General features: G+C 42.4%; 1 protein-coding gene across 8 annotated transcripts in view; it reads right to left on the minus strand.

Annotated features, from left to right (window-relative positions):
* Positions 1-13948, minus strand: part of LMNTD1 (lamin tail domain containing 1) — a 475792-nt gene that overhangs the window by 65444 nt on the left and 396400 nt on the right. The gene's annotated exons all lie outside the window — the stretch shown is intronic.

The following is a 13948-nucleotide window of genomic DNA, read 5'->3' on the forward strand; positions in this document are numbered from 1 at the left end:
GCTTTCAAGGCCTTGGTCTTTGCTTTCAAAACCTTCCATGAAACGATTTCATACTACATGAAAACTAAACTACAAATCTACTTTCCAAAGCAACCACTGAGGTCCCAAGAAGAAAAATGACTGACCATACACCTCCAGGCCGCTCCCTCAAAACTGAAACAGCCTGCCAACGCTCCTACTCACATTTCATACCTAGACTTTGGCACACCATCCCCCCATCTGTTAGAACACTAGATGGACTTTGGAGCTTTAGGAAGGCCGTAAAAACCTTCCTCTTTGCAAACCCAGCACCTTAAGGACATGCACCCAGAAATGCCATTCAGAGTCAATGCACCTATGGCACCTAATCTCACCAGATGCTACTTAGTGTATATGTTTTATTGTCATGTCTATATTGTAATTTATGTAAATTATGTCATTTCTGCTCTATATCGATTATATTGTGGATGTACTTTGTAACCCGTTCTGAGCTCCTTTGGGAGGATGGGCTAAATAATTGAATAAATAAATAAAATAGATGCGTGGAACTGTCACACATCACAGAGAGAACCCACGACGGGTCCATCCTCGACACACCCATACCTACAGCCCTAAATACAACGATTGGAGTACAGGAGATGATTGGAGATGCCGGCCCCTGGCAACTGGTAACCTCCTCTACAGGCAAGCGAAGAAAACACACCTCATTCTCACTTTTTTCTTCTTCTTTTTCTCTCCAACAGGGTAGTTCTACATCAATACCGCAACTCACTCTCAGAAACAGATTCCAGATCTTACAAGAAGGAACCACCGAGGAAACAGCAGAGGGAGCTCAGGAGGACGCCCAGCTCCCAGCCTCGAATTCAGGGCTCACAGACCGGCCCCCCCGGAAGGAACGTAGAGTGGTAGTCATTGGAGACTCCATGCTAAGGGGCACCGAGGGACCAATTTGCAGGCCTAATTTGCAGTCGAGAGAGGTCTGCTGTCTCCCTGGAGCAAGGATCCAGGATATTACTACCAGCCTTGACAAACTTCTAAAACCAAATGATTATTTTCCCATGTTTCTCATCCATGTAGGCACAAACGACACTGCTAGGAGTACCACAGAGAACATCCCCAGAGACTTTGGAGCACTGGGAAAGAAGTTAAAGCAAACAGGGGCACAGATGGTCTTTTCATCAATTCTTCCGGTAAGAAACAAAGGCAGAGCTAGAGAAGAGCGCATCCAACGGACTAACGAATGGCTACGCGAATGGTGTGCAGAAATGAACTTTGAATTCCTAGACCACGGCGAGACGCTCCAGGACTACAAGGACCAGACGGACTTCACCTGACCAGAAGAGGTAGGAGCGTGTTTGGACATCGTCTGGCCCGCCTACTCCATAGGGCTTTAAACTAGGTAAGTCGGGGGAGGGTACATACTTATATCCCAGAGTAGTAAGAAACCATACTGAGGAAGCAAGTCGCACTAAAGAGCCTAAGGTAAGTACCAATGATATCCACGATAATTCAGGGAGAGTTAGTATTAATAATTTAGGAGCCACACTAACTCATAAGGGAAACTATCCGCAGACATGGAGGGCTATGTATGTTAATGCACACAGCTTGGGCAATAAAATTCTAGAATTGGAGATTGAAATAACAAATGCCGATCTTGATGTAATAATACTATAAACTCCTATACGTTTGCCAAAAAGTGCTTAAAAAGATACAAGATAACAAGATGCTTAAAAAGATACAAGATAACAAGTGCTTAAAAAGATACAAGATAACAAGAAGGCAAGAAGGCAAAAGATGTCAGTAAGGACTCTATGAGTGTGTCTATCAGCTAATCACTACTAACAGACCAAACCACACAAATACCAAATGTCAATTGAGGAGTAGGGACGCTCTCAGTGTGAGGTTATTAGCGACGGGAGAACAAACTCCAGCGCTTCCACTACAAAGACGGAGGTGAATCACCCCGCCTGCACACCATCATCGGGCGTCCCTAGTGTGCAAAATCAACTGTGCAGAATTAATAACAATAAATAAGTCACAAACAGTGAACTAGTGAGAGAGTGAATCAAACTGAAAACCCACTCATAGAGTCCTCCCCAGCCTAATCCCCAAGATACAAAATGAAACCACAGCCAACTTAGCTTTTAAAGCGAGCCAAATGAAGTCAATGAGAATTGCAGGAGACCAGAATAGTCATTGGATCAACCGGTTTCGGGTGAAACCCTTTATCAGGATCTTAAAGAATTTGTCTGCTTTGCCTATTGACAACAGAATCCCTGCTTCTTTTTTGCAGACTTTATCCTCTTTTGTTCTGCAACGGAATTTTTTTGAAGCTCAAGGAGAATTTTATTTACAGACGCACGGGGTAGCGATGGGTACCGCCCCTCATTGCATTCTCGCGCCCCAGGAATCTAAAAAATTTGTTGTCTACTCGTGTCACTAAGAGCAGTCCTGGCTCTCATCTACCTTGTGGGCGTTGTTCCATGTGTGCAAATACTATCACTGTGTCTTGTTGGCATGATCCTCATACCCACAGGGAATTTCAGTTAAGGAGTCACACCACTTGTGAATCATGGTGGGTTGTGTATGTCATCAATTGCCCCTGTGGGTTATCCTACGTAGGTCGCACATGCAGAATGATCAAAACCAGGTTGATGGAACACAAGAGTAGACTTCACCAGGCTGTCGAGTCGGCTCCTATGGTCTCCCATTGTTTACAATTGGGCCATGAGTTCCAACACTTAACATGGATGGTGCTGGAACAAATTCCTGATACCTACAGAGGAGACAGAATGACACAACTTCAATTGAGAGAACAACATTGGATTTTTAAGCTTGGCACGGTCATTCCGGGGGGCCTCAATGAATGTGTGGAGTGGAATACTATTGTTTGATCTTTTGGTGACTCCTCCTTGTTTTTTCTTGTTTTTTTTTCTTTTTTGTTTCTGATTGGTTGAAAGTGTCTGATGTCATTTTGGATCTGCTTTTAAGCCCGGTCAGTTGCCTCTGCGGGCTCTCCTGCTTCCCTCCCAGCCGGTTCTGCTCCAGCCTTAAGATCCTGATGAAGGGTTTCACCCGAAACCGGTTGATCCAATGACTATTCTGGTCTCCTGCAATTCTCATTGACTTCATTTGCTCGCTTTAAAAGCTAAGTTGGCTGTGGTTTCATTTTGTATCTTGGGGATTAGGCTGGGGAGGACTCTATGAGTGGGTTTTCAGTTTGATTCACTCTCTCACTAGTTCACTGTTTGTGACTTATTTATTGTTATTAATTCTGCACAGTTGATTTTGCACACTAGGGACGCCCGATGATGGTGTGCAGGCGGGGTGATTCACCTCCGTCTTTGTAGTGGAAGCGCTGGAGTTTGTTCTCCCGTCGCTAATAACCTCACACTGAGAGCGTCCCTACTCCTCAATTGACATTTGGTATTTGTGTGGTTTGGTCTGTTAGTAGTGATTAGCTGATAGACACACTCATAGAGTCCTTACTGACATCTTTTGCCTTCTTTTTTGGATCTTGATGTAATAGCCATATCCGAAACCTGGTTCACAGACTCGCATGGGTGGGATATGGTCATACTGGGCTACAACCTACTTTGTTGTGACAGGGAAGGTAAATCGGGAGGAGGTGTGGCGCTATACACCAGGGAAAGCATCAAAACTACCAGAATCACAGATGTAGGATACACCGGGGAATCACTCTGGGTGAACCTGGCCAGAGGGAATGAAAAATGCCTGTACCTTGGAGTGATATACAGAACTCCCAGGCAACAGGAAAACAAAGACATGGAATTAATCGAGGACATAGAGAACATCACACTACGCGGAGACACAGTAGTGCTGGGAGACTTCAACATGCCCGATGCAGATTGGAACACACTCATCGTAACTACAGGTAGCAGTAAAAGAATATTAACCTCCATAAAGGGTGCACGTCTCAAGCAAATGGTACTGGAACCCACCAGGGACCAGGCGATACTGGACCTGGTACTCACCAACGGGGATAGCGTCTCAGACGTCTCGGTGGGTGATACACTGGCCTCCAGCGACCATAATATGGTATGGCTCAACCTCAGGAAAGGTTTCTCTAAGTCAACCACAGCAACAAGGGTTTTCAACTTTAGAGGCACGGACTTCAACCGCATGGGAGATTTCGTCCATCAGGAGCTATATAAACAAACAAAATCTGACAATTTAGAGGATATGTGGTCGTCTCTGAAGTCTATCCTACATGAAGCAACAAACCGATACATAAGAACAGTAAGTAAAAGCAGGAGAACCAAAAGACCCCAATGGTTCACTAAAGAAATTTCGGACCTAGTTAAGAAGAAAAAGGAAGCATTCATCACCTACAAACATTTAGGGTACCAGGGGGCGAAAAAGGACTATCTAGACAGAGCTAAATCTGTCAAAAAAGAAGTCAGAGAGGCCAAACTCCGAATGGAAGAAGAGCTAGCACGGAATATTAAGAAAGGGGATAAATCTTTCTTTAGCTATATTAGTGACAGGAAAAGAAACAAAGTTGGGATAGAACGGCTGAAGCAATCGGACGGTAACTTTGCGGAATCAGATTCTGCCAAGGCAAACCTACTAAACGAATATTTCTGTTCAGTCTTCACCTGTGAAGCACCAGGAGCTGGTCCACAACTTCAGACGGGAGATAACCAGAAAGACCCGTTTCAGGATTTCGAGTTTACGCCCAGTAGCGTCTACAATGAACTATCAAGACTCCAAGTAAACAAGGCCATGGGACCGGACAACCTACACCCCAGGGTGTTAAGGGAATTGAGCGAAGTCCTGGCGGAACCATTATCTGTGCTTTTCAATCTCTCCCTATGCACAGGAAGAGTCCCCTTGGACTGGAAAACAGCTAACGTAGTCCCACTCCACAAAAAGGGCTGCAGGACAGAGACGGCAAACTACAGACCAGTGAGTCTCACATCTGTAGTATGTAAACTCATGGAAACTCTGATTAAACGAAATCTTGACACAATCCTAAACGAGGATAACCTGCGTGACCCCCACCAACACGGGTTCACCCAGGGTAGATCATGCCAATCTAATCTGATTAGCTTTTTTGACTGGGTTACTAGACAACTGGATGCCGGAGAATCACTGGATGTGGTATATTTGGATTTCAGTAAAGCATTTGATAGAGTCCCACACAGAAGGCTATTGAACAAGTTGAAAACAATGGGGTTGGGAGACACTCTAACTACATGGGTTGGGGATTGGCTGAGCGGTAGACTTCAAAGGGTGGTGGTGAACAGTACCCCATCCAAGGCGTCGGACGTGATCAGTGGGGTGCCGCAGGGCTCAGTCCTGGGCCCGATTCTATTCAATTTATTCATAAGAGATATGACGCAAGGACTTAAAGGAAGGGTTGCACTGTTCGCTGACAACGCCAAACTGTGCAACATAGTAGGCAAAAGCGTACTACCTGACAATATGACACATGATCTACTGCTGCTGGAAAGATGGTCAACTACTTGGCAGCTAGGCTTCAATGCTAAAAAATGCAAGATAATCCACCTGGGCAAGAGTAATCCGCGTAGAACTTATGTACTGAATGGAGAAACATTGGTTAAGACCACTGCAGAACGCGATCTAGGGGTGATTATTAGTGAGGATATGAAGGCTGCCAATCAAGTGGAGAAGGCTTCCTCCAGGGCAAGACAGATGATGGGCTGCATCCGCAGAGGTTTTGTCAGCAGGAGACCTGAAGTAATGATGCCGTTATACAGATCCATGGTGAGGCCTCACTTGGAGTACTGTGTTCAGTTCTGGAGATCGCACTACCGTAAGGACATACTGAGGATCGAGTCGGTTCAACGAATGGCGACAAGGATGGTCTTGGGGCTCAATGATCTCACGTATGAAGAAAGACTAAAAAAGTTGCGGCTGTACTCACTTGAGGAAAGAAGAGAACGGGGAGACATGATTGAAACGTATAAGTACATCACGGGACGTATCGAGTCGGAAGATGATCTCTTCTGTCTCATGGGACCCTCAACCACCAGAGGGCATCCGCTGAAAATCAGGGGAAGGAAATTTCGTAGCGACTCCAGAAAGTACTTCTTCACCGAGAGAGTGGTGGATCATTGGAATGGACTCCCATTGCAGGTGATTGAGGCCAGCAGCGTGACGGATTTTAAGAAGAAATGGGATATTCATGTGGGATCTCTAGGAGAGTGAACGCTGGGGGGCGGATAATTGGAATGGGCAGACTTGATGGGGTATAGCCCTTTTCTGCCGTCATTTTCTATGTTTCTATGGAACAGTCTCCCGGAAGAGGTGGTGGAAACAGAGACTGTATCTGAATTCAAGATGGTCTGGGATAGGCACGTGGGATCTCTCGGAGAGAGAAAGAGACACTGGTTACTGTGGATGGGCAGACTAGATGAGCCATTTGGCCTTTATCTGCCGTCATGTTTCTGTTTTATTTTATTTATTTATTTATTTATATTTTTATCCCGTCCTCCCAGTAGCTCAGAACGGTTTACAAGTAAACATTCACAATGGAGTGAATTGGACATACAAGATTATACAGTAGATTTAAATGTTTCTAATATACTCCTAAGGTTGTCTATAATAATCTAATAGTCCTAGAACCTTAATAGGGTTTAATTAATCAGCTCAAAAATAAGATGCAGACAGTAGTCCAGCAGCAAGAGGGGTGCTATACAGTCTTTTGCTCTGTCACATGTATGATTATTTCTCACTTGATGAGAAGTTATATGTGTGTGCTCATTGCAAAGAGCTCCTAGCTCTCAGAGACTGAGTCCATTCCCTTGAGGTTAGAGCTGCAGAATTAGAGGAGCTGAGGGAGACAGAGGTACATAGAGGAGACCTACAGGGATATTGTATAGAAGTCCCACCTCCGGTCTGGCAGCCCCTGTACTGCACTGGAGGAGGGAGATCTAAAAGGAGAGCAGCATCCTGGTGAAGTAGGAAATAATCCTGTAGCCAGGACCTGCCCATCATGGGATGCAATATCCTCTCACACTGAGGATGTGTTTCCTGTGGCTTCTGCCTAGGAGGGAAGGGTTAGGACAGCTGTTGTAGTTGGTGATTAAATCATTAGGCATGTGGATAGCTGAGTGACTGATGAGTGTGAGGATTGCCTGGTCACTTGTCGGCCTGGTGCGAAGGTGACAGACTTCATGCGTCACTTAGGATTTCAGATAATGCTGGGGAGAAGCCGGCTATCTTGGTACATGTAGTACCAATGACATAGGAATATGTGAGAGGGAGGTTCTGGAAGCCAAATTAGGCTCTTAAGTAGAAAGCTGAAATCCAGATCCTCCAGGATAGCCTTTTCAGAAATGCTCCCTGTTCTAAGCGCAGAACCCATGAGGCAGGCAGAGATACAAAGGGATTTTAGATTTATTAGGGACTGGGCAAACTTCTGGAAAAAAGGGAGCCTATTCCAAAAAGATAGAATCCACCTTAACAGGGACAGAACCAAGCTGCTGGCGCTAATGTTTAAAAAGGAGATAGTTTAAAAGGTGTTCTAATATGTGGGAGGGGGGAAGCTGACAGTCGTCCAGGAGCGGATGGTTCAGTGTGCAGTATCCTTGAAGGACACTATTGAAACAGGATATTTAGAGAATCCTGATACAGAGGTTTCAATAATGGTGAAAGAAACCAGGAGTACTTAAGAGGAAGGAAGAATAAAGAACTCACATTATCCTTGTCATCTTCTACGTAGCCTGAAGATACAAGGAAAAAATAGTTTGAAGTGTCTGTATACAAATGCTAGTAGCATAAAAAAATTAAATAGGAGAGTTAGAATATATAGAGAGTGTGTGGTGCAGTGGTTAGAGCTATAGCCTCAGCCCTCTGAAGTTAAGAACATAAGAGATGCCACTGCAGGGTCAGGCCAGTGGTCCATCATGCCCAGCAGTCTGCTCACACGGCGGCCCTTTTGGTCAAAGACCAGCGCCCTAACTGAGACTAGCCCTACCAGCGTACGTCCTTGTTCAGTAGGAAATTGTCTAACTTTGTCTTGAATCCCTGGAGGGTATTTTCCCCTATGACAGCCTCCAGTAGAGCGTTCCAGTTTTCCACCACTCTCTGGGTAAAGAAGAACTTCCTTACGCTTGTACGGAATCTATCCCCTTTCAACTTTAAAGAGTGCCCTCTCGTTTTCCCTACCTTGGAGAGGATGAACAACCTGTCCTTATCTACTAAGTCTATCCCCTCAGTACCTTGAATATTTCGATCATGTCCCCTCTCAATTTCCTCTGTTCGAGGGAGAAGAGGCCCAGTTTCTCTAATCTTTCGCTGTATGGTTCAAATCCCATGCTGCTCCTTGTGACCCAGGGAAAGTCATCTAATCCCCTCTTGTCCCAGGTACATTAGATAGTGGGAGCCCACCAACACAGATAGGGAAAAATTCTTGAGTACCTGAATATAAACCACTTAGGCTATAAGTGGTATACAAATAAATAACACTGAATGATGAGGTAGATTTAATTGGCATATCAGAGACCTGGTGGAAGGAAGACAATCAATGGGACTCTATGTTACCTGGGAAAAATTATATCACAAAGGACAGAGTAGATCAAATTGGAGAGGGGAGGGTTACCCTATATGTTAAAGAAGGAACTGAATGGAACAAAATAAGCATTCTGCATGATATAGATAGCAGTGTGGAATCCATATGGATAGAAATTCCATGTGTGAAGGGAAGAAATATACAGGTAGGGTTATACCACTGTCCCCTGGGACAGAATGAGCAGACAGATGAAGAAATGTTTTCAGAGATTAAGAGAGATGGCAAATTGGGCAAAAATATAATAATGAGTAACTTCGGTTACTTATTCTAAAAACATTAGAGAATGTGTCTTCAAAATTCAAAGTCTATAATATACACACTCAGCTATATCTAGATGCTAGACCCAGAGCTTTCTTCTCTATAAACCAGTAATCTCATAACCAACTATGCAAAAAAATGTATAGAAAAGCAAAAATAAAAGAAGTGGAGACAAAGACCTCAGTTAAGCCTCATGGGTCAGAAAAAACTCCACTTCTATAAAAAAATTATCATCATACAGTTTGTTTAATTTTGGCTGGCTTTAAGAAAAAGACTCAAGGTGTTCAACCACTGCCAGCATCCACTGAGCAATTCAGAAAGCAATTCAGTAAGCAAATACTCAGCTGTGTCCCTGGGAAATTGCCATTTCATACTCATTCATGATCTTGGCTACTACATCTGGAAACACTGCAATCATCTGACAGGGAATCCCGTTTCACTGAAAGCTGTATCAGGGGTTCATATACCACTTTATTATTTGCTTCATCGCTTCACAATCCAGTACAACTATCCATCATGGTGTAGAAGCCCTCAGCACTCAGAGTTATAAATCTGTCTGATTGATTCCAAGCTCCGCCTCTCTTTATAGTAACCACAAGTTACCAGTCTTCATGCCACACCTCTTTTCTTAATCATTAGCAATCTCCATCAATGTCAAAATATCCCACAAAATATCAGAAAATCCAGTTATTTAAAAGAATGCCAACTACTCAACTCTCAAATTCAAACCTTTTGGTTGTACCGTATCCAATTCAAGCATCCACTTGTGCTCTTGCTGTCTCAAAACTGACTCAAATTTCCTCTTTGCACTGATCGTTGGCATGTCTCTAAAATTACTCCAACATTGGCTGGATAAATGCTACATCAGGGAGTGCTAGGGAGGTAAAATTTCTAGGTGTCCTAAATGACTGCTTCTTGGAGCAACTGGTCCAGGACTAGACAAGAAGGGAGGTAACTGTGTTGGGTCCTCTGAGCTGATCATAATGTGATCAAATTTGAGCTGATATCTGGAGTGACAACACTAAAGAAATCTACTGTAGCAGCACTTAATTTTTGAAAGGGCGCCTATAATAAAATGAGAACAGTGGTTAAAAAGAAGCTAAAAGGATCATTGGCAGTGGTTAGGACTGTAAAGCAGGTGTGGATGTTATTTAAAAATATAATTGTGGAAGCCCAGACCAGATGTATTCCACATATTAACAAAGGTGGTAAAAACAGGATATGAGAGTTGGCATGGCTAAGGTGAAGTAAAAAAAAAAAAAAGGCTATTAGAGCCAAATAAACATCCTTTAAAGGTTAGAAAAGGATCCAAATGAAGAAAATAAGATGATATATACGTACTAGCAAGTTAGATGCAAAGCATTGATAAATAAACCTAAACAGGAATATAAGAAACTTGCTAAAGAAGCAAAAACTCATAGTAACAATTTTTCAGGTACATCAGAAGCAGAAAACCTGTGAGGAAATCCATGGAACCATTGGATGATCAAGAAGCAAAAGGGGCACACAGGGAGAATAAGCCCATAGTGGAAAGACTGAATTAATTATTTCCTTCGATCTTTACAGAAGAAGACATAGAAATCTATATGAACCAGAAATGGTTATCAAGGGTGATGAGGTGGAGGAACTAAAAGAAATCTCAGTGAACATGGAAGATGCACTAAGCCAAATTGACATGTTAAAGAGTGATAAATCACCTTGACCAGATGGTATACATCACATGGTACTGAAAGAACTCAAACATGAAATTGCTGATGTGCTCTTAGTGATCTGTAACCTTAGATAAACACTGAATATAGAACACTCACAGTTGTATAAAGTGCAAAATCTATACTTAAACAGAGGGAAAGACCTCAATATACCCAAAGATTCAATCAATAAGTTGAAACTATTTAGGGGTTAAGGTATCATCATTGGTCCATACCTCCGTTGTATATCCTATTTTTTATATGGTTAATGTAATGTAATGTAATTTATTTCTTATGTACCGCTAAACTCTGTTAGGATTCTAAGCGGTTTACAGAAAAAAATAGACAATAGGGTGCATTAAAATTATAAGTAAAATAGGTACTTAGATATTCCCTTACTGTCCTGAAGGCTCACAATCTAACTAAAGTACCTAGAAAAATGACAATTAGTAAAGTAATGAAAAAATAAAATAGAGATAGATGAGAAAAAAATAAGAAAATAAACATTCTAATAAGACTACAATGGTCTAAAGGACTTTGAAAGGTTGAAAAAGAGGGGAGATAGGAAATAGAAGCAGAAGGGAGAACCGTTGAAACTATAGAATTCTTGGGAAATTTAAATGAAATTTAAATAATAAAGTAGGAAACAAAAACCAAGTGGCAAAACAATGAATGAGATTTAAAAATAAAATATCATAAACTAAAAAAGAAAGTGAAAAAATAAAAACAAACAGTTAAATTATCCTTAATATTTTTCTTATGTTTCATTAATATTTCTCTTATGTTTCAAATAATTATATGATTTAATATTTCTCTTATGTTTCAAATAACTGAAAGAGAGCTGGCAACCAGATAACTATGATGGTGATATTCAACAGTCTGGCTTTATAAATCAATTTTAACAAGCACTTATCTCTTTTAAGCCCGATGGAAGCCACATCCATTTCGCGCCAGAAGGCTTTTTCAAGGAATATGATAAAGCTCGCTCGATTGCCAGTGTCGATTCTATTTTATTTAGAAATCTGCTAGAAAGTTGCCACATGTAGCTCCTGATTGGATAAGGCCCGACTTCGTGCAGGAAGAGGTGGTCGGAGCGTACCGCGAGTGATTTCCTGCACTTGCGGTGCTCCAGCTGCTCTCCTGCTGCCCTTTCCCACTGCCCTCTTCAGGCTCCCCCATGAAAAACCGTATTTGCATTTTTTTGAGATTCGTGGGGGGGGGGGGGTCCTGGAATGGAACTTTCGCGAATCTTGGGGGAGCACTGTATAGTAGATAAAACACAGAGCTTCCTAGTGGAGACAGTTGGAGCACAATTGGTATTAGAAAGAAAGTATGATATATAACAGTGTCTCTCAAAACTTTTTTAGCTCCAGCACACTAAACGGAGCAAAACCAACAAAAAATTAAATTTGAGACTTATTTATTTAAAGTTCTTTAAACTATATATGGGTAATTGTAACAACAGTGAAACTAAAGAAGATAGAATAGAATTGCTAATCAATGCAATGGATGTGCTTGTTTTTGAGTGCAAATTAACTCAAAATGTGGCTCGATTGAGAACAAACAAAAATGCATTTCATCATCCACCATCTGCAGTTGTCCTCTTATCTATTTAATTTCTGTCAGAGCTTAAAATCCAAGTTCACAAATGATCATAATAAAGCCTTAATTGCTTTGTTGCTCAAATTAGGATAGCTACTGCATAAAAAATAAAAATAAAATTACTTGCCTTTAGTTTTCAAGGACCAATCGCATCAAGGAATGATGCTTGTCTAGGCAGTTGTATCCTTATGCACACAGACGGTCATGACACTGACAGACTCTTGTGTATGTGACATACATGTCATCTATTCTAGTGTATATTTATGAAAAGGATTTTTAAAACTAAAGTAAAATTCTGGAATCTCTCATGGCACACCCAGAATCTCTTCAGGATACACCACTGTGCCCTGGCACACAGTTTGAGAGACACTGATATAGAAGCTAAACAGTGCAACGGCAAGAGTAAAATGGTGATAAATAAATAATAGCTGTGATATTTACTGCAAGTGAGCAGAATTGATAAACAGAATGATCCACTACTTTTATTTCTAGCAGGAAAATTACAGAGGCTGGCTGCACCTTATTAGCCAATAGATTTCTTGAGGCATGAGCTTTCAAAGGCACAAGCCCACCTGTGTGGTATTCACCCTCACTGCCTGAGGCTTGCCAATGGGCCAGGTTTCTATGATGTCCCTAATGAATATGCATGAGAGAGACTTGCACACAATGAAGGCAGTATGCACGCAAGTCTATTTCAACAAATTCATTAGGGGTATCCTGAACCCCTTGAGGACTGGGAGTGCATATCACTGGTCTATTTAATCAGATGCAAAAATTTTATAAAAGGCTAAGGAGAGACAAGATTGTATGGGCTAGATTCACTAAGGGCATGGATCCGATCCGATCCGATCTGTGTCTGCGGGGCTGATTCATGAATCGCCCTTATACAAATGAGGGCGATTGGAATCATGCCCCCAACAGACTGAATCAGATCACTGAACAGCGATCCTTGAGCATGCGCAGACCATCTGTAGATGGTCTGCGCATGTGCTGGCTCTCTGTGCTCGGCAGAGCAGGAAATTGTTTTTTTTGCTTTTTTTTCTTTCCAAGTCTGGTTTTAACCTGCTTTAAGCCCATGGGTTAAAACCACGGGCTTACACTGCGGGGAAAGGTGGGAGAGTCAGGACTGCAGGAGTTCGGGGGCAGACAGGAGATCGGGGCTGAGAGCAGGAGTTCAGGGCAGAGAGCAGAAAAACAGGGCAGAAGGCAGGGCAGTCAGAAAGGACCTAAGCGACTTGTCCTCAGCAAATGCTTGTTTGTGATCGGCCAGCCCAGTTGGTGTTGCAGGATTTTTGTTAGTGAATTGCTGCCTGCCATCATTTGAATGACATTCCCCCTCATTTGCATATGCGGATCGGAGGATGATCGGGACACAGGTTAGTGAATCAGGTCGGAGGGAAATCGGGTCGCAAATCAATTGGTACACGATCGGTTTTCTTAGTGAATCTAGCCCTATGTTTGGAAAAGATGAGATGATGGTATTTATTTGCTAGCTGTAGATTGAAAAAATTAATTTCATCCTTATTTATAATAAAATTTCGAGTAAATAAGATTTACTTAAAATAAACGCATTCTTGACATGCTTGTCTTAATAGCAAGGCAGTCATTGAACATGATGGGGCATAGCAAGGGCTTCTTTCAGTATTCCATTCCCTTATGGACTCGTAGGCTCTCTGCAGCCTGGTATCCAGGGTAACTGTGGCACTTGTCCTACCCTATTGACAACAGGGGTAGTGGAATGCCTTTTTGTTTTGGGAAGGCCCATGTTCTACCCCAAACTCAGTCCAAGCTTTGCCCCCAACCTCAGCTTTCAGTTCTTCCCTCAATACCAGCATCTTCCCTTCCCTATTATCCCAGAGTC

This window comes from Geotrypetes seraphini, chromosome 7 (assembly GCF_902459505.1).
Source record: "Geotrypetes seraphini chromosome 7, aGeoSer1.1, whole genome shotgun sequence".
Classification (NCBI taxonomy): Eukaryota; Metazoa; Chordata; class Amphibia; order Gymnophiona; family Dermophiidae; genus Geotrypetes; species Geotrypetes seraphini.